The 21,429-nt window shown below is 39.6% G+C and overlaps 1 long non-coding RNA gene across 1 annotated transcript in view; it reads right to left on the bottom strand.

Annotated features, from left to right (window-relative positions):
- Positions 1-6,516: 6,516 nt before the first annotated feature.
- The window catches only part of LOC146805563 (uncharacterized), a 79,366-nt gene continuing 64,453 nt past the window's right edge, over positions 6,517-21,429 (bottom strand). The window contains exon 3 of the long non-coding RNA XR_014967858.1: positions 6,517-6,992. This is a non-coding gene — a long non-coding RNA (uncharacterized LOC146805563). The remainder of the gene's footprint in view (positions 6,993-21,429) is intronic.

The raw sequence follows: 21,429 nt of genomic DNA on the forward strand, positions 1-21,429 counted from the left end.
AGTGATGTTGAATGTATTTGCATTACTCACTGCAACCTCAAACCCCACTCGGTTGTGAATACTATGCATGATTCTACAGGATAAGCAGCTGGGTGTGTGCTAAGAGTCTGCTTCTGCAGAAAAATAGCTGCCCCTTTCCTACTAATGCAAATCTAAAATTACCAGAGTAATACGCAATAAATCTCTGTCAACAATTCCTCTTTGCACACAGAGTCATGGTTTGATATTAGGCAGAAAACGAAATTTCTTTGCCAATTTGAAAGCACACTTACTACTCTTTTTTTGGCAAGTGATAAGTACTTTTACAGTCTGACACATTTTCAATCCACTTTTCAGATTCTGAAAACAGCACATGTCCAAACAGCTTTTTGAGACCAGGAACATGTGTAACCTGGGTGAATGACTACACTCCAGCAAAGGCAACCAGCCTTAGTGATGTTGAATGTATTTGCATTACTCACTGCAACCTCAAACCCCACTCGGTTGTGAATACTATGCATGATTCTACAGGATAAGCAGCTGGGTGTGTGCTAAGAGTCTGCTTCTGCAGAAAAATAGCTGCCCCTTTCCTACTAATGCAAATCTAAAATTACCAGAGTAATACGCAATAAATCTCTGTCAACAATTCCTCTTTGCACACAGACTCATCTTCTGATTCTATGCAGAAAACAGTATTCCTCATTTATACCAGTACACCTTAATTTATGGTGAAAACATAGTCCATAATATTTTACATGTTCCTTACATTTAAATTTCTCCCAAAACACAAAATGAAAAGCACAACTTCAACAAAAGGAATTCCAATTCTATTATTCATTTCTAAATTTACCACATACATCCCCTCTCAAACTCATAACTCACCTTTAAAATTAGTTAGTTGTGAAAGAAATGTGGCACTCAAACAGCAGATTATCAGAGCCAGGATCTCTGTTCTGTACACCTCTCTCCTCTCAGCAGAACCAGATAATGGCAATGTTTCCCTCTCTTTTTCCACACATATACATGTTAATTTCAAATCTCAGTGCTTCCCCCTTTTTTTCAAATGTAATCACACATTTCTATTGGTTGAAAACCAACCCTTTTCCAAAAGCACCCTTCCCCCAACTTGACTTCTGCCTGCTACCATAGCAACAGCTCATGGAACACTGCTGTGTGGAGTCAGGTCAGAAGTTCACCACACAATGTTTCATTTCCAAAGAGCAAGAGTGCTTGACTTTTCTAACCTAACAGCAAATCCATAGTAATGTTCTTTGGTAACACATTTTTCTGTACCAATACAAAACAAGCTTCTATAAATTTACACATACAGCCTAGTTTTTAGTGTAGAATGGTATGAAACAGCCAATGAGTTCTTTTTATTTTAAAAAAATATGTATGCCTCCATTTCCAAACTGTCTTTCATTTCTTTTTCCTATTCTACTGAAATACACCTCCTGAGTGCATCCAGATCTCCTTGGAAGATGTTCACAGTGTGGATTGTAGGGCACAGCTATGTCTTCTGGAGTGAAAAGTATGCAGAGAAAACAGGTATGGTGAGAGACCTTGCTTTGCCAAATGTAGACATTAAATGGATTGGTCAGAGAGGGTTAAAGTGGCACCAATTGATGCCATTGGTGAAATCCTTCATGCAAATCCAACACCCTGACCTCATAATTGTGCACTGTGGTGGCAATGACCTAGGCACTTTGACTGGGGTAGATCTGGAAATGCTTATGAAGGAGACCTTTGCACAACTGTTTTCACTATTCCCTAAAACTGCCTTTGCGTATTCTAACATATGCCAAAGGTAAAAATGGAACTGGTCCAATCAATTTTGTCCACAGATTGACAAAGCAAGAAAGCACATCAACAAATCTGTTTCTGCTTTCCTCCGAGACTATGGTATGGGTTCCATTTACCACAACAACTTGCGTTACAACATGCAAGACATTTATAGAGGAGACGGTGTACATTTCACTGATGAAGGGAACAGAGTCTTCCTCTTGAACTTTAGACTGCATCGGTACTTACTTGTAGGTACCACTAAAAAATCACTTCATAAACACAACGGCTCTTTTTAGAGCCCCCTAATATCTAAACACTTGAATCTTAATTTTATTTATTTTTTTTTTTTTTTTCTGCCGTATGCGTACGGTAAGCTTACCGTACGCGTACTCCGCGATTTTTTTTAAAATTAATAAATGTTTTTTTCGTACTTTTGTGTCCTTCTTTGACCCCCTTTCAAATGTTAGGGGGTCTGTAACTCTCTTCCTTGCCCCCTTTTCACGCTATCTCCCTTTTTTTTTCTGTGTGAAACACACGAAATGGCGGCCGACACTTCCTGATTTCGTCCGATTCGAATGTTTACAGTCATGTGACAACCAATCAGATTTGAGCTCGCACACGGCACCGTACGCGTACGGTATGCTTACCGTAAGCGCACGGTGCGCGCTTACAGATATATATATTGATTAAAATGCTATTTTCTCAGGAACTACTGAACAGATTTACACCAGACCTACAAAAGGCACATCCTTGACCTGCGGACTACCTCTCTGCCAAATTACAAGTAATTCTGTTCAGCCGTTCGGGCTGTAGCTCGGACTAAAGGTCCTATGGAAAAATGCATGGGGAAAACGCGTTTTGGGACCCCCCCTTTTTCTCAGCCCCCGCTTGACGTATCACCCCGAGACTTTCAGGGTAGGAGCGGAGCAGAGCGCCCCATTAGTTTTGAAAATTTCACGAGGATTCATCAACCAGCGCCAAAGTTATTCAAAATAGAATTTTGAGATTTCCTATGGAAACACGGTCCTAACCATAACTATCTACTGGCGACCGCCAGTAGATAATATATATATATATATTCACTGAAAAAACCATAGGTTTCACACATGTTATAGTTAGCGGAAATTTTACTGATAAAAAACCAGTGAAATTCCCCCGTTATAGTTAGCGCAGGCAACTATAACTCACGCGACCGCAATCCTCTGCTGATGCTAATACTGTATTTAGACACTTATTTGCCCATGTCTTCTTCCATACATTTTTAGCTATACATATATCACAAATATTTTTTTTTCATAAAGACACATATGTCATCAGCAGAAGATTGCAGTCGCGTGAGTTATAGTTGCCTGCGCTAACTATAACGGGGGAATTTCACTGGTTTTTTATCAGTAAAATTTCCGCTAACAATAACATGTGTGAAACCTATGGTTTTTTCAGTGAATTTGCAAGGTTTTTTAAATGCTAATTCCTAACTATAACGTGTGTGAAACCTATGGTTTTTTCAGTGAATTAGTACGGTTTTTTAAATGCTAAGTTTTTTTCCCTTATAATAAGCCCTGTACATTTGGTGGCCTTCGGCCACCAAAAGCACAGGGGGTGGGGTAAGTGTGGATAGTGTTTTTTGCCCTTAACATAAGCCCTGTACATTTGGTGGCCTTCGGCCACCAAAAGCACAGGGGGTGGGGTAAGTGTGGATAGTGTTTTTTTTATTTTTATTTTTTTACCGTACGCTTACGGTAAGCGTACGGTAAGCGTACCCCGCGAAATTGCCGAAAAAAAAATAAAACCGTTTTTGCACTTGGGGGATGTTTGGGGACTCCCTCAACATGACTATGTGGGAGGGAGTTGTCAAAACAGCCCCTTTACATGTTTTTGGGCTTGATATTTTAAAAATCACTCTCAGTGCGAGAGACAAAATGGCGGCCGCCGCTTCCTGGTTTCGGCCGATTCGAATGTTTACTAAGATCTAAGAGCCAATCAGAATCGCGCTCGCGCACGCCACCGTACGCTTACCGTAAGCGTACGGTAAGCGTACCGTAAGCTGGCTCAGATATATATATTGATTTAAAGGCTATTTTCTCAGAATCTACTGAACAGATTTACACCAAACCTACAAAAGGCACTTCCTTGACCTAGGGACTACCTCTCTGCCAAATCTTGAGTAATTCTGTTCAGCCGTTCGGGCTGTAGCTCGTTCTAAAGGTCCTATGGAAAAATGCATGGGAAAAACGCGTTTTGGGACCCCCCTTTTATCTCAGCCCCCGCTTGACGAATCCCCCCGAGACTTTCAGGGTAGGAGCGGAGCGTAGCGCCCCACCTATTTTGAGAAATCCGCGAGGATTCGTCGACCGGCGCCAAAGTTATTCAAAATAGAATGTTGAGGTTTTCCTATGGAAACGTGGTCCTAACTATAACTACCTACTGGCTATCGCCAATAGGTAATATATATATATATATATATATATATATATATATATATATATATATATATATATATATTACCTATTGGCGATAGCCAGTAGGTAGTTATAGTTAGGACCACGTTTCCATAGGAAAACCTCAACATTCTATTTTGAATAACTTTGGCGCCGGTCGACGAATCCTCGCGGATTTCTCAAAATAGGTGGGGCGCTACGCTCCGCTCCTACCCTGAAAGTCTCGGGGGGATTCGTCAAGCGGGGGCTGAGATAAAAGGGGGGTCCCAAAACGCGTTTTTCCCATGCATTTTTCCATAGGACCTTTAGAACGAGCTACAGCCCGAATGGCTGAACAGAATTACTCAAAATTTGGCAGAGAGGTAGTCCCTAGGTCAAGGAAGTGCCTTTTGTAGGTTTGGTGTAAATCTGTTCAGTAGATTCTGAGAAAATAGCCTTTAAATCAATATATATATCTGAGCCAGCTTACGGTACGCTTACCGTACGCTTACGGTAAGCGTACGGTGGCGTGCGCGAGCGCGATTCTGATTGGCTCTTAGATCTTAGTAAACATTCGAATCGGCCGAAACCAGGAAGCGGCGGCCGCCATTTTGTCTCTCGCACTGAGAGAGATTTTTAAAATCGGAAGCCCAAAAACATGTAAAGGGGCTGTTTTGACAACTCCCTCCCACATAGTCATGTTGAGGGAGTCCCCAAACATCCCCCAAGTGCAAAAACGGTTTTATTTTTTTTTCGGCAATTTCGCGGGGTACGCTTACCGTACGCTTACGGTAAGCGTACGGTAAAAAAATAAAAATAAAAAAAACACTATCCACACTTACCCCACCCCCTGTGCTTTTGGTGGCCGAAGGCCACCAAATGTGCTGGGCTTATTACAATGGAAAAAAACACTATCCACACTTACCCCACCCCCTGTGCTTTTGGTGGCCGTAGGCCACCAAATGTACAGGGCTTATTATAAGGGAAAAAAACTTAGCATTTAAAAAACCGTACTAATTCACTGAAAAAACCATAGGTTTCACACACGTTATAGTTAGGAATTAGCATTTAAAAAACCTTGCAAATTCACTGAAAAAACCATAGGTTTCACACATGTTATAGTTAGTGGAAATTTTACTGATAAAAAACCAATGAAATTGCCCCGTTATAGTTAGCGCAGGCAACTATAACTCACGCGACCGCAATCCTCTGCTGATGACATATGTGTCTTTATGAAAAAAAAATATTTGTAATATATGTATAGCTAAAAATGTATGGAAGAAGACATGGGCAAATAAGTGTCTAAATACAGTATTAGCATCAGCAGAGGATTGCGGTCGCGTGAGTTATAGTTGCCTGCGCTAACTATAACGGGGCAATTTCATTGGTTTTTTATCAGTAAAATTTCCACTAACTATAACATGTGTGAAACCTATGGTTTTTTCAGTGAATATATATATATATATCGTAACAATTAATACAAATAATTATTGTATACTACTTTTTATATTTTGCATTCATTAACATGAATATATACATATAAAGTAAGCACATAAAGTATAATTAATACCAATATACCAATATGTGTTATTACATATATTTTTTAATAATATTTACAATGTATTATTATGGATATATATATATATATATATATATTAGTCCAACAAAGGCCCGAAAGCATTCGAGCTCGCACTCACAGCCAATGTTACCTTTCGGCATTAACATAGAGAAACTAGCCTCTGCATACTAGGAAATCCTTAATTACTTGTGCCGACGCGTTTCAAGGCAACAGCCTATTCTTCTTAGGCAACTGCAAAAACGTGAAACGGACTTCCTCATTGCTTGCACTATTTTATACTGCCCCCAGTGAGCAACACCTATTGCGGTGAACGTGTGGTGCATGCAGGGACTTGTGGTCCAGGAATACATTAATTACCCTCAGTGGGTACCGTCTTTCACATTAATATTTCATGCAGCATTGTCTTTATATTAAAAAAAGCCCACAGTGGGCCCCACAATGCTTTGCTGGTTGAATTAGTCCTCATTAGCTGCGCTAATGGTATGCAGAGGCTGGTTTCTCTATGTTAATGCCGAAAGGTAACATTGGCTGGGAGTGCGAGCTCGAATGCTTTCGGGCCTTTGTTGGACTATATATATATATATATATATATATATATATATATATATATATATATATATATATATATATATATATATATATATATATATATATATATATATCACAACTTGACGCTGTAATTCCTTTGTGCTCGAAACACACAGCAGCCACGGACAACTCTTAAGCTTCAAAACAGTCCTTTATTGGAGCATCAAACAGGCGACCAACTCTACGCGTTTCGGGATAGCAATCCCTTGCTCACGAGTAAAGTGTACGATAATCAGTAAGTGTTTTTTAAATCAATCACGTGGTATCAGATTAGTAAACAGTGAAAACATACTTTCCAGTATTTCATTGTGCACTATATCGCTCTGTTCTTTCAATATAACTTTATACAAGTATTTGTTGAATTATAAATTGTAATAACAGATACACCTTACAATTTTTTTGCCTTAATATTGCTATGCTCAAAATACACGATCGCCGATTTTAAGTTACATACACTGTGGCAATCTAATGAAAGATGTCAGAATCTTTAACTATTCCAAAACGCCCCAGTCGGCGAAAGGAAATTTGAAAGTCCGATTGCAGCCACAAAATTACAAAAACAGTCAACAATTTAGCCCCAGTGGGCCAGACGAGATACTTTAGTTCTCCTGCGTTTCCTCATGGTTGACCACAGTTCTTTGCATCTAAAATTGAAAGAAAGAAACAGATAAATCAATGAACATTGACTCAACTAGACCACTTAATTCAGAAATCCTGATTTCGTACACTTAGAAAATAATCATTAAAAACTTTTTTTGCTTAAGATTCTAAAATTAGAAACAACTGGTTCTCAATCCGACATCATGAATTCCTTGAAACATTTGTTGAACACTTTAACTGTATACATTTCAATTTCACCCTAAGTGTACAGCCAGTTCTTCATCACAGTTGTGGCCAATAGGTGCCAGAGTTCTATACTGAATGATAAGTTTAGACTCAAGGCGTCTAAGATCTTGAACTCTATTGCCTCCTCTCTCATTTGCTTTTACTGAATCAAGGACACAAAAACTCAGTAAATCACTGTTCTGATTGTGATGGCTTGCAAAGTGGCGTGCTATAGGGTACTGTTTATCGCCATGTTTGATGGCGCGCAAATGTTCTAAAATTCTGATCTTAGCTTTGTGAATCGTACTCCCTATGTACACCTTTTTGCACGGACAAAATAAAGCATAAACTACAAAATCAGTGTTGCATGTGGTATGTTTAAGGATCTTATAGGGTTTGTCAAACGGAGAAAGCATACATTCTTTGCAATTTCTGCTGTGTTTACATGCTTTGCACTTTCTGCATATATAGAAGCCTTGCACTCCTAAAGTGTTAACACGTGTGGGTTCAATTGCTCTACACAGTGCATCTTTTAATGATGTTGCTTTCCTATATGTAATCTGTGGAAAAGTTTCAACACTACCTGATAGATCTTTATCAGTGTGTAACACTGGCCAAAATTTGTTGAGGCTCTTACGTATATCATAGGCTTGATTGTTGAAGGTGGTAATGAACCTGATTTTGTCTGATTCAACATTGTCACTCACTTTATCCAATAATAATGATTCTCTATATCTTCTGGCCACTTCTACTTGAGCTTTCTTTATCACAGAGTCTGAATACCCTCTTTCTAGAAATCTTTTAGTCATCACCATTTCTTCTTTCTTGAAGCTTTCCAATGAGCTACAATTACGTTTTGCTCTTAATAATTCTCCCAAAGGGATACTATCTAGCAAAGATTTTGGGTGACAACCACGGGCATGGAGAAGGCTGTTACCTGCGTTTTTTTTTCCTGTAAAGACTACTTTTTAGACCATCACTTTCGATGGTAAGGGACAGGTCTAGGAACTCAATATTCGTTTGTGACCACTGATTTGTAAAGTGAAGATTGAAATTGTTATCATTAAGGTCTTCAACAAACGCCTTTGCTTCAATCTCATTGCCATTCCATATGCAAAAAATGTCATCTATGTATCTTATCCATTTAACAACTTTGTCTTTAAAAACCACATGTTCCTTGACTACTTTCTCCTCCCAGTACCCCAAATAGAGACCCGCAAAGCAAGGAGCAAAGCAGGTCCCCATTGAAGTACCGAGAGATTGTTTAAAAATTTTGCCGTCAAAGATGAAAAAATTCTGTTTGAGACAGGATGTCATCATTTCAACCAACATTTCTGTATGGTAGAAATATGAGATAGACCTTTCATTGAGATAATGTTTACATGCTGCAAGTCCTAAATCGTGTGGTATGCACGTATAAAGACTTGTCACATCTAATGAAAGAAGAGAAAATCCATTTTCCCATTCTATGTTTTCAAGTTCTCTCAAAAATATATATATATATCAAAGCTGCACAAATGCGGAACACTCACGGGACACTTTCCATTCGGTTTTTTATTTGAGCAAATGCAATTCGGCATTGCGCCTTCTTCAGTGCTCATCCACTCAGCCCCAAACATGATACAGATTTAAATGTTATCAAGAGCAATCTCATTGGAGAAACACAGAAACATGGCCAACAACGAAGGACTAACAAAGTCATGGTCCCAATACCAAATTCAATGGCTGCCATCTTGTTATGTGTTTTCTTGCCTTCAGCCCAATAAAGAGCATAGCGTTTTTTACACTCCCAGTCTTTTATAGACAAATGGAACATTCACTCTCGTATAGAGTGAAGAGGCTGAAATATCCGAAGTCACTCACATATGGCATGATCCGTGTAGTTCTTCGTTTAGAAACGGCCACTGTGTCTCCCAAGAATGGTGCTGGCGTCAGCTGTGTTCCAGTCCCTCGCCACTGCCAAGGTTTCAAATGTCAACCACTCCTACAGGTTTGGGTCTGTTTGACACCAGGCCTCGATATTTGATAATTGACAGCATATGCAGGCTGATAGGAAAAGTTTTTCATTTGGACTTGACGGTTCTGACAGAAATTTAAATAACTGCTCCAAGTATCGCCCCAGCTGTAGAACTCTCGGGCGGGTGCAATAATCCGCTAGCGTGAGGGCGACATCACGTAAATATCAAAGCTGCACAAATGCGGAACACTCACGGGACACTTTCCATTCGGCCTTGAAACGCGTCGGCACAAGTAATTAAGGATTTCCTAGTATGCAGTGGCTGGTTTCTCTATGTTAATGCCGAAAGGTAACATTGGCTGGGTGTGCGAGCTCGAATGCTTTCGGGCCTTTGTTGGACTATATATATATATATATATATATATATATATATATATATATGTTCACAGTAATACCTTTAAAATATTTATATGTATATAGATATTTATATATATACATATATATAGTTATATATATATATATATATATATATATATATATATATATATATATATATATATATATATATATATATATATATATATGGATATATCTGTATAGCAAACACAATCAAGTCTGCTCCAGCCTCTTTGGTGTGAGGAGTGTCCAATGAGGTAGCAAGCCTCATAAATCCAAAGCACAACTGCAACACACCATCAGAACCAATATACCAGGTCAAGAATCACAGAGCCGGCACTCAATTTGATATTAGCGTATGTTTATTCACACACGGCAGTAATCGGAGTTAAAGCACTCCTTGGTCATGGGTTAGGCAAATGCATGCTGTCTGCCTTATTTAAAGAGACAGATTGTGCATTTTTAACAAACAACATAGAAAAGATTTATGTATATACATAATTAGTATTCCAAAAAGTTAATTATCAATTAATAGGTGGGACGTGGTGGCGCGCAGCCAAGATGGCCGCTCGTTCGTGAGCTCCCACGTTCGTCAGCAAAGCCGTCCGCTCTTCCGGCGCTCTGCGCCCTTGCAAGTCGGTTTTTTCACCGGGATTCGGCGGCGGAATGTGACGGGACCACGGATGAGTTGCGGCGGCGCTCTGGTGTGCCTCAATTGCTTCATTTGAGCCGGCTTTACATCCTCCTCAGCAACCAAGTTCAAAATGGCGGCGGCGCGAGGAATGGGGAAACGCTTCCATTTACACCCCTCTTCTTCCTAACACATGGAGGTGAGGATGTGCGAGGCAGCATTCAATGCCTGAATTGCGTTTTTTTCTGTAATGCATCGCTATATTATTTTTGGAATACTTTGAACTGCAGGTATTCTCCTTGTGGATCTGATGGGTTATGGCTGCTTACCGGGTCTGTGTAATTCATTCCTAACATTTTTCTGCGCTATGTATTGCTTCTCTGGATGATTTCTTCCCTGCTGAAAATACCTTAACTGAGAACTGTGACTAAATTTACTTCAAACTCGCTAAATACTGTTCATGGAAGAGCTATTAATGTCTTTTGCGTAGTTTGAGCACGAAGTGGTGTGACGGGAAGCCTGCGAGGAGCCCTGTTCTGTTCAACTTACTGCCAGTACATACTCTGGATTGTGCGGAGTGGGACTGGCGGAGCGATTGGATTGCGACATCTTGCCATGGCCACCTTGGTGCTGATGGTGTAAGAGACTCCTTCGCTCTGCTCCTTTTCTTATCTCACTGCTTCTCCGAGGTGTGTTTTTGGTGCTCCTCATTTCAACGTTAATACATTGCAGTGCTGTGTTGGAACTGTTACCTCTTTTGCGCCACATTCCTTCTCATCACGACAACCGTGATTCCATCGCTGGTGTGCTTGCTGCCTCCTCTTGCTATTTTTTTTTTTTGTCATCACTTACTTTGACGCCTTCAACATGGATATCGCTCATTCAACTAAATCTCACGCAGGTACCTCCGGAGGTCGTAAGGACTCTTGTGCTTCTTCAGTTAAGCGGTCCAAAAAAGACCCACCTTCCACTGATAAATCTCCGTTGCCTCTCACCCTTGAGGACATCATGGAGGAACTGCGTCTTATCCGCCCCTTCATGACCGACACGGTCACAACACTCCAGAGGTTGGATGACAAATGGTCTAGTCTAGACACAAGACTTTCCGATGTAGAGCAGAGGATTAGTGATGCTCAGGATGTGGCTGCCAGAGTTGACACTCTCACTAAGGAAGTCAGTCAGCTTAAAAAGGTTACGGAGGATTTAGAAAATCGCAATAGGCGCAATAATCTCCGCATTTATGGTATTCCGGAAGATTCTGAAGGGTCAGACATGATCCACTTTTTGAAAACTCAGGTGCTTCAAATTGCTGGTCCCCTGAAGTCCTCGGACTTCAACATACAACGCGCTCATCGTCTGGGGCCAAGGAATACATCTTCTTCATCAAAACCTCGCGGAATTATTGCTTATTTTCTTCTATACTCCGATCTCATGACGCTTCTCCAAGCCGCTAAACAGCATAAGCAACTGTTCTGGTCTGGCCATAAAATTTTCTTCACTCAGGATGTCTCCAAGCCCATCGCTTCTCGACGGAAGGAATTTTTAGACCTTCGTCCTGCATTGAGAGCCATGAACGCACGCTAAGGTCTCATTCATCCCTGTTTTTTCAAAGTGACTTACAAAGACAGAACATACAGTTTTGATGACCCCGCTGATTTGAAGAAATTCATCCATACTCATAAAGGAGAACTTATGGAATTGAGCAAACCATAATTGATTTGTTATTGCCTGTGCGCTATGTCTTGCGTTAATTCTATTTTGTATTGTAATATTTAGCGTTTATGTTTCAGTTGTTTACTTCTTTTTGCCTTGCAGGTCTTTTCCTCTCGGTGTCGTTGTCAAGGTCATCATCTGCATCGCTTTGTTGTCTATAACGTTTGTCTCATATAGTCACTGTCCTCCCTCCACAGGTGTTCGGTAAGTTTACCCCATTGTCTCATTTGGCCATCTTTTGTTATGTACTTTATTTCATAATTTGTCTTCTTCCTTTTTATAGTGGCTCGTTCTTTATTGCCGTCTCCTCTTAGCTTGGTCGTCTTGTTTTTTGCTGCTCCCCCCCTCACATTAATGTTTTTTGTTAGGTCGTTCTTTGTGGCTAAAGTCTTTTGGCTTTCTGCCATCCTTCTTTTTTTATCCTCTGGGGGACTCTGTCTCCCCCTGTCTTCTTTTCTATTTTTTCGCCCCTTCCCTTCCCCTACTCTCCTTTTTTCTTCCTTTAAATTTTCTCCCCTTTCCTCCATCTTTTCTTCACTTCTTTGGCAACTTCTACAACTTCTCCCCTATCCCGTAACTTTTTCCCTTATATTGCAGTGGTGGATATTCCTTTGTTCTCTTTCTCCATTTTTGTCACTGTTTCTGTGGAGGGCATGTACTCTAGCCTTTTTGCATTTGGTTTCTTTTCATTATTTATATCGCTTCAATATCATTTCTCTTTCTTTTTCTCTTTCTTCACCTTGCTTTAAATTCTCTATCTCTCCTTGCTTGTATTTACCCTACCTCCTGGAATGAGAGGCCTTCGTATTATTTCTTGGAATGTTAAAGGTATTCGCAATCCTGTTAAAAAGCAGCGTGTTTTATCCCATTTGGCAAGGTTGAAATGTCACGTTGCATTGCTACAAGAAACACATCTTAATTCACAAGATTTGTCTTATTTACGAAAACAATGGGTTGGGGAGGCCTTCTGTTCTCCGGCAGTAAACAACAAAAATGGTGTTATCATTCTATTTCACAAATCGTTGTCTGTTCAGCTACAGAATAAGTCTCATGATAATTGTGGTAGATGGTTGCTTTTAGATGTTATCGTTAATGATACTAAACTTTCTTTTTGTAATGTTTATGGCCCTAATGGTGTAGATTTAACTTTTTGGAATGACTTCTCCATGCTTCTTTCCTCCCACGCTGCTGAAGATCTAATTGTTGGTGGTGATTGTAACCAGCTTATGGACCCTTTTCTAGATCGCAAGTCACTTGCTAGATTCATACCCAATAGGATGCAAAAGTCCTTTTTTAAAGCCATTTCTTCCAGAGGCCTCATCGATTCATGGAGACTTTCCCACCCTGACACTTTAGAATTTTCCTTTTTTTCCCCAGTTCATGCATCACACTCCCGTATAGATTATATTTTTCTTACTCAACACGCCCTTCAATTTATGACTAACTCAGAAATTGGTTCTATCTTAATTTCCGACCATGCTCCTGTCATAGTTGATATGGATTTCCCTTCACCTACTCATTCCCCTAGGCGTTGGCGCTTTAATAATTCGCTACTCCTTGACTCACAGTTTACTGAACAATTTAAGCTTTTTGCAACTGAATTTTTCATTAACAATCTTCACTCTACTTCTGAGTTTTATTTTATTTGGGACGCTTTTAAGGCCACTGCCAGGGGTTTTATTATTGACTTTATCTCCCGGAAAAAGAAAAAAGCCTTATCAGTGTCCGCCCAAATTCTTAAACAAATTAAAGACTTAGAGCATCTCTACTTTACTAACAACACCCCAGAAGCACTTTCCTCTCTCATCAAAGCTAAACTACAATATAATAAACACTCGTGGGACTCAGCTTGTAATAACCTTCTTAACTTCCATGCTAAAATGTACGGGGGTCGCAATAAAGCTGGTAAATCTCTCGCCAATTATCTCAAAATTAAAAAGCAAAAGTCCAAGATAACAACTATTATCGATTCGCATGGGAATCATCAATATACGGAGGACAAAATCCTCGACTGTTTTGTCCATTACTACTCGTCACTTTATACTCCAGAATCCGTCCCCTCTCAGGATCAGATCGACTCTTTTTTTCAGTCTCTCCCCAGGTCCCCAGAGGTTTCCATTGACCTTTCCTCTCTTGATGCCCCTCTCTCTGAAAATGAAGTACTTAATGCTGCTACCCTTCTTCCCCAAGATAAATCACCTGGTTCTGATGGTTTCACTGTTCGTTTCTATTTGTACTTTAAGGATATCCTATTACCTCATTTATTTTCTCTCTATGCCCATTTCTTTTCTCAAGGGGAATCCAAAGGCTCTTTTACACAGGCAATGTTATGTTTAATTCCTAAAAAAGACAAAGATCCCTTCTGCTGTAAGAACTATCAGCCTATTTCTTTAATCAATACTGATTGTAAAATATATGCTAAAATCTTGGCTTCCCGTATTAATAAAATCATTCCTAACCTGATTAATATTTATCAATCTGGTTTTGTTAAGGGCAGGTCCATCACGGATAATTCGAGAACCTTCCTTAACATCATTCACCTCGCCTCAAAGATAGACTCCCCAGTTGCAGCTATTACATTGGATGCTGAGAAAGCATTTGACAGAGTCTGCTGGGATTTTATGTTTGGTGCCCTAAGGTGGCACGGCTTCAGCCCCACTATTATCCGCTATATTCAATTATTATATTCTGCCCCCTCTACTTCTATTTGGGTCAACGGTTCTCAATCTCATTATTTTCCTTTGCATAGAGGCACCAGACAGGGCTGTCCCCTATCCCCTCTTCTTTTTATTCTTGCGTTGGAACCCTTTTTAGTAAAAATCCAACGTTCTTCTTCATATACTGGCTTCATATTTAAGAAAGTTGACATTAAATTTACCGCTTACGCAGATGATATTTTACTTTATATTTCTAATCCGATCACTTCTCTCCATTCACTCTTTTCGCTGTTGCATGAATACTCTCTGGTTTCAGGCTACAAACTTAATATTGATAAGTCTGAGGTCTTACCTCTTTACAAATTTTGCCTCCCCTACATGTTCCAAGATTCCGGTTTTGAATGGAATTCTGGTTATATTAAATGCCTTGGTATACTTTATGCCAACACTATTAGAGAAACCATCAAGCTCAACCACAAGGATATTGTTAAAAAGATTTCTTCCCTTATAGACAACTGGTCTCCCCTTTTCTTATCTTGGTGGGGAAGGCTTGCCACTATCAAAATGATGCTTCTTCCCGTTGTTAATTTTTATCTCTCTATGCTTCCTGTCTCCCTCCCACTTTATTTTTTTAAAACAATAAATCGTATCTTTACCTCATTTTTATGGAATAATCGCAAGGCTAGGATTTCCATTTCTCGTCTTCAACAGCCCAAGGATCTAGGCGGTGTTAATTTTCCCAATCTTGCTCGTTTTCATTCCGCCTTTACATTGAAACAAATTTGGCCTTTTTTATCTGATTCATCTGACCCCCCTTTAACAGCCTGGAGTTCCATAGAACTTGGGCAACTTTCACCCTTCTCCTTTAGCATTGCTACACGCTTATCTCAGCCCCCCCAGCGCTTTCTCTCCCCTATCTTTAAGCATTCCAGATCACTTGCTCTTTCGGTGTTTCGCTCATCTCTTTCGCAGTTAGAGTTTCTCTCCTCGACTCCTATCTGGTACCACAAGTCTATTAAGATAAACAATCGAGCACTCTTTTGGAAGGAATGGATTGATAAAGGAATTTTCACCTGCAATCATCTACTAGTTAATGACTCCATACGAGACTTCTCTGATATTCGCTCTTCCTTTCACCTTTCTAACACATACTCCTCTCATTACCCCCTGCTTAAAAAATCTCTATCTTTTATTACCTCTCAGGTTGCTTCTTTGTCCCCTATTGACACACCACCTTCCTCATCCCTACCGGATTTTTCTATTCCCCTTAAGGCTGCTGCGATTTATAAACTTCTTTCCCGCCCCTCTGATGAAAGGATCAAATCAAAAATTGAGCTCTCGTGGGAAAAGGATCTAACTCAAGAGTTTCCCCTTCAGGTTTGGAATTCTTTATGGTCTAGGATTCACACTGTTTCCCGCTCCGCTAGTACCACACAGACTTTGTATTATTTTTAAAACAGACTTTTTCTCACCCCATCGGACCTACATACTTTTAAGTTGTCCGATTCCAAAAAATGTTGGTCTTGTGCACACGCCAACAGCGATTTTTTTCATATGTTTTTTCACTGTCCGTTGGTCAAATCTCTCTGGTCTCGCATTTGGTTAAAATTGAATGAAATAATAGATACTAACCACTCCTTTGAGATTGTTCACATTTTTTTGGGTGGTGCCTCACCTATATGGAATGCTCATTGTAATGCACGCAAATTTATTGATTTATATATAGCTATTTCTTTACAGATAATCACTACAAACTGGAAAGACACTTCCAAGATTTCATATAACGCTTGGTGGAATCTACTATGTCATCATCATTGACTTGATCGTGCCTTTGCTACCACTGTACTTCTTTTGATCAAAAAAGATTTGTTATGGTTGCCTCTAACCAATTTTCTTTCTTTAAGTGCTCCCTGTTGATCTCGCTTTTGTACCTCCTTGCTTATGTTATTTATAAATTGCTTCAATACATATGCTGTATATTTTCCCTCCCCTTCCCTTCCTTTTCTCCCCCTGTTTTCCTTTTGCCTTCCCCTGCATATTAACCATTATATCTTCAAAAAACACGTAAAAAGCTTTTTCCCTTAGTACATTCTCTATTTATTTTTGGCATTCTTTAAACCTTGTAAGAATTCATTGTTCTTTACTATTTACTGTATTGCCTTCTGATCCTACTGTTTTACTTAGTTTATCTTATTCAATAAAGCTTTCTAAACTAAAAAAAATTTATCAATTAATAGATCATTGTTATTCAGTTATAAATTAATTAACTACCAACCCTAAACCCCTACAAACCTTGCAGTCTGCACCTAATATATAACTAAAAAGTAACTATTTCATAACTTTAATTTTTGCAATTAAAATGATTAACTTCTTCCCTAGACCCATACAAATCCAGCATACTGCAAATAAAATGTAACTAAAATAAATTATAGCACAAATTACATAATTGATATTAAATGTAATAATGAATTACCAATTAATAATGAATTGTTAATTAATTATTACTTAATTAGCAGACATCTGACACAGGAAGAAGCTGCTTCTTTTTAGCCTGCTACTACTATCTCTTCTCACCCTATTAGCATGTCGCAGTTGGGCTGCCAGAGTATTTCCCAGCAGACTATCGTTTTTAAATAAAACTTCCAGACAGTAACTTTTATTTTAAATAGGGGTTTCTAGTTCTTTTTTTCTAAAGGGAACTTACCTGCCAACCTCCCCATGACTTCACGTTCCGCTGTTAGTGTTTGTCCCGTTTGAGCGGAGAGAGCCAAAGGTGAGGGGTCCCATTTCTGTTCCTAGCTGGCCACCATCTTAGAAGTTAGCGGTCCACCTTTTCTTGTGTACTAGGGGATAAATTTAGATGGAAGACCGGGAGCGCAGCGGACATCAGACACAGGAAGAAGCTGCTTCTTTTTAACCTTCTACTACTATCTCTTCTCACTCTATTACCATGTTGCAGGTGGGCATCCAGAGTATTTCCCAGTAGAATATTGTTTTTAAATAAAAACTCCGGACAGTAACTTTTATTTTAAATAGAGTTTCTCGTTCTTTTAAAATAAAGGGAACTTGCCTGCCAACCTCCCCTTGACTCCGGTCCACCGCGGGTGTTGGTCCCGTGTGAGTGGAGAGAGCCAAACATCGGGGGTCCCATTTCCTTTCCTAGCTGGCTGCCATCTTAGAAGTTAGCAGTCCAGCTTTTTTTGTGTACGAGGGGATAAATTTAGATGCAAACGCGGTGCAGCGGACATGCTGAAGGCGTGCTAAAGGCAAGCCCGTCTATGCTGTCCGTGACTGGACGGCGCCAAGACCTCTGCTCAAATGGCTAGATATACAAGAGAAGAGCTTCAGGCCAAACAGAATGTCGGTAATTTGATTCTTTGTCGACCCCATAACTCGTCCCCCAATATAGATTGCTATAGATGTCAAGTCTGCAACTTTGATCGTAAGCAAAAGTGTAAGGATCAACAGGGCCATACTACTCTCCCTGAGGTCCCTGTAAAGATAACAGAGAGGCAAGTCTCACGGAGGGTGTTTTCCTGTATGTTACTTAATTCAAGGTCCCTTATTAAAAATAAATATGAATTCGCAGATCTTATGATCCAACGCAATCCAGATATTATTTTCCTCACAGAGACCTGGGCAGATAGTTTTTCTGACCCTGATATTAAAATTGCCATTCCAATGGGCTACAATATCGAACGACTAGAAAGAACAGACAAGATAGGCGGAGGAGTTGTGATTGTGTACTACAGCTCATTTGATGCAAACTTTCAGCCCATGTTCTATCTGGACTGTGAAGCACTTGGATTTAGTTTGAAATTGAATAACACATTTACCTTTCAGGGACTATTAATCTATCGGCCACCTAGTCCAAGGGACAACTTTATCCAAAAAGTTCAGGACTTCATGGAATCCTGTGTAAATTACCCCAGCTTTACGATACTAGGTGATTTCAATTTTCACCAAGCTATTAAATAACATGGCTACAGATCATTTGGACGATAATCTTAGGAGTTTCGACTTAAATCAGTCAATAAGAGAACCCACCCATCTTGCCAACCACACTCTGGATGGAATATTTGCAAATAATCAGTAACTAAAAGTAGAGAAGGTCCTGCCAGTAGCATGGTCAGATCATAAGGCCATCTTCTTTTCAATGAAGGTCCCCCTAAAGAAAGATTCTGGTAATAATAAACCCAGAACCATTAAATACCAGCCCTGGAAAAATCGTCAGGTAGAGGAACTGAAGGACAGCCTCTCAAATTCTTTGCCTGTTCCACATAGCAACATGAACAATGCAGCAATCAACTACACTTACTGGCTAAATTCAGCAACCCTTAGATTGATGCCAGAAAAAATATAAAAACGTTGTAGGAAAAATCCATCAGCTCCATGGTTTTCACAAGCATTAAAAGCATTTCAAGTGAAATGCAGGCATCAAGAGTGCAAGTGTTGGAAGGAATATTGTCCAGACAAAAAGATAAAATATAAAGAATGATTTGGACAGTACATGACAAATAATTGAAGTCGCAAAAACACATTTTTTCCTGAAAAAATAAGCTCACGAAAAAACATAACCAGGGAGCTTTTAAAAACAGTCAAATCTCAGCAAATGGAGCAACAGTAGTACCTCAAGTCCTGATGAATCTTTCTGCAATCAGCTGGCAGACTCTTTTCAGTCCAAAGTTAATTCCATCTTTCAAATTTTTTCTCCCACTCAAAACTCGTTGTGCATAGCAGACGCTTTAATTCACACTGAGGACCTGGACTCACAGCAAGTTCTCTGCCCTCTAAACACTCCACAAAATGAAAGATTCTCCCTCTTTACCAAGGACAAAATATGTGGTCTCATCAGTTCTATCAGTCGGATCCTGGCCCCCTCAGGTTTTCAATCTAGTAGCCAGTTCAGTGGCTGGTCCTCTTATGGAATTACTGAATGAAATACTGACTACAGGGCAGTTTATGAAGATGTGGAAAAAGGCTGGTGAAAAAACCTTCCTTGGACCCAAAGAAGGCGGAAAGCTTAAGGCCGATATTTTGCCTACCTTTCCCTGCAATATATTAGAAAAGGCAAAGAAGGAGGAAATGCAAGCATTTTGAGATGCCAACCAGGCACTCGACTCCTCACAGTATGGCTTCAGAGCAAACCACTGCACTGAATCGGCTTTGGAAGCAGCCTCAGAGGAATTGAAAAATAGTAATCAATAAAGGCGGCAAAGCTGCACTGATTTTATTGGATCTATCTGCCACTTTTTATACTGTTCACCATTCACTCCGCATAGAAAGGTTCCATTCACTAAGTTTTGGAAACTCTGCACTGGCCCTGCTAAGTTCCTTTCTAAGTGACAGACAAAAGTGTGTGCAGATGGGGGACGCAAGTTCCTTGCCTTTCTCCCTCCCTTGTGGTGTCCCCCAGGGGTCCTCCCTCAGCCCCACGCTTTTCAATATTTATTTCACACCTGTTATCAACCTTATTAATAGCTATGGCTTAGCTGTTTTTTTCTACGCTGATGACACTCAGATAGTGGTGTCTATCTCATCAGACGTAAAAAAACAGAGAGCCAAGAAACATTTGCAGCTGCATGTCTCAAGTTGCAAGCTGGATGCAAGGTAATTGTCTGAAATTGAATTCCGAAAAAAACAAGGTCTTGCTTTTTAAAAAGGAGACTACCTTCTGGAATGAGTCTTGGTGGTCCTCGGTTTAGGCACACTCCCAGTACCGGTTCAAAAAGCAAGAAACTTAGGAGTCATTTTTGACAGAAAATGATGCTTCTCCGAACAAATAAACTTGATCACTTCTTCAGGTTTCATTGTGTTGAAGGTCCTAAAATCTTTTTTCCGGTTTATTCCCTTTGATTTGCAAAAGACGGTGATTATGGCTCCCATCCTCTCGAAGTTGGATTACCGTAATACCCTGTATTTGGGCACTCATAAACACGTGGTAAAGAAATTACAGTCTTTACAGAATGCAGAAGCAAGACTGCTGTTGTAAATACCCAAGTTTGCTCCAGTATCCTAATCACTGATGGGTCTCCATTGACTACCACTGAGAAAAAGGATTTTTTCAAGGCAATGTGCCTGATCCATAAGACCCTCTACCGGGCTGGTACAATGTACTTTCAGGAACGGTTCTCCTGGTATACTCCTAATAGGAATCTCAGATCCAGCTCTTCATGAACGGTCACTATCCCCAAAATAAACAAAGCAAGATTGGGAGGAAGAGCGTTTTCCATTTGTACAGGAAAACTATGGAACTCACTTCCTCTTACCTTACGTCTCCAACCTACCCTGTGGCAATTTAGGAAGCAGTTGAGGATTTGGCCTTTTACTGAAGCTATAGGATAAGCTGCTGTCCGAGTAGTTGTGCTCCAGCCAACTGGTTGGTTCTGTTGTCCTACCCCAAGCGCTCAGACACCCACGGGTAATAGCGTGCTTTATAAAACTATTTCCATTCATTTTCATTCATTAATTCATTCAATTTTCACTGTATACCCCTACAAACCCAGCAGTCTGCACCTAAAACATAACAAAAATATATCATTATGCAATTTACATATTTAATAATCAATTGAAGAATTATTAACCAAATAACTTCTCACTCTATACCCCTACAAACCTAGCAACCTGCACCTAAAATATAACCAAAATAAATCAGTTTTACATCATTTATATAATTAATACCAAACACATTATTAATGAAAAATGTATTAATAATTAGTTTTTGCTCAATTAATTTCCCACCCCATCCCCCTACAAACCTACAACCCATGCACTATAAATTACTATTAATAATCAAATTAAAAATTCTAAATCACTTAAATTGCAAACTATATTTTAAAAAATGGATAACCATTACACAAACAATAGTAACACATAAAATTAATACATGAATGAAACACATT

The sequence above is a fragment of the Triturus cristatus genome, chromosome 8 (assembly GCF_964204655.1).
Source record: "Triturus cristatus chromosome 8, aTriCri1.1, whole genome shotgun sequence".
Classification (NCBI taxonomy): domain Eukaryota; kingdom Metazoa; phylum Chordata; class Amphibia; order Caudata; family Salamandridae; genus Triturus; species Triturus cristatus.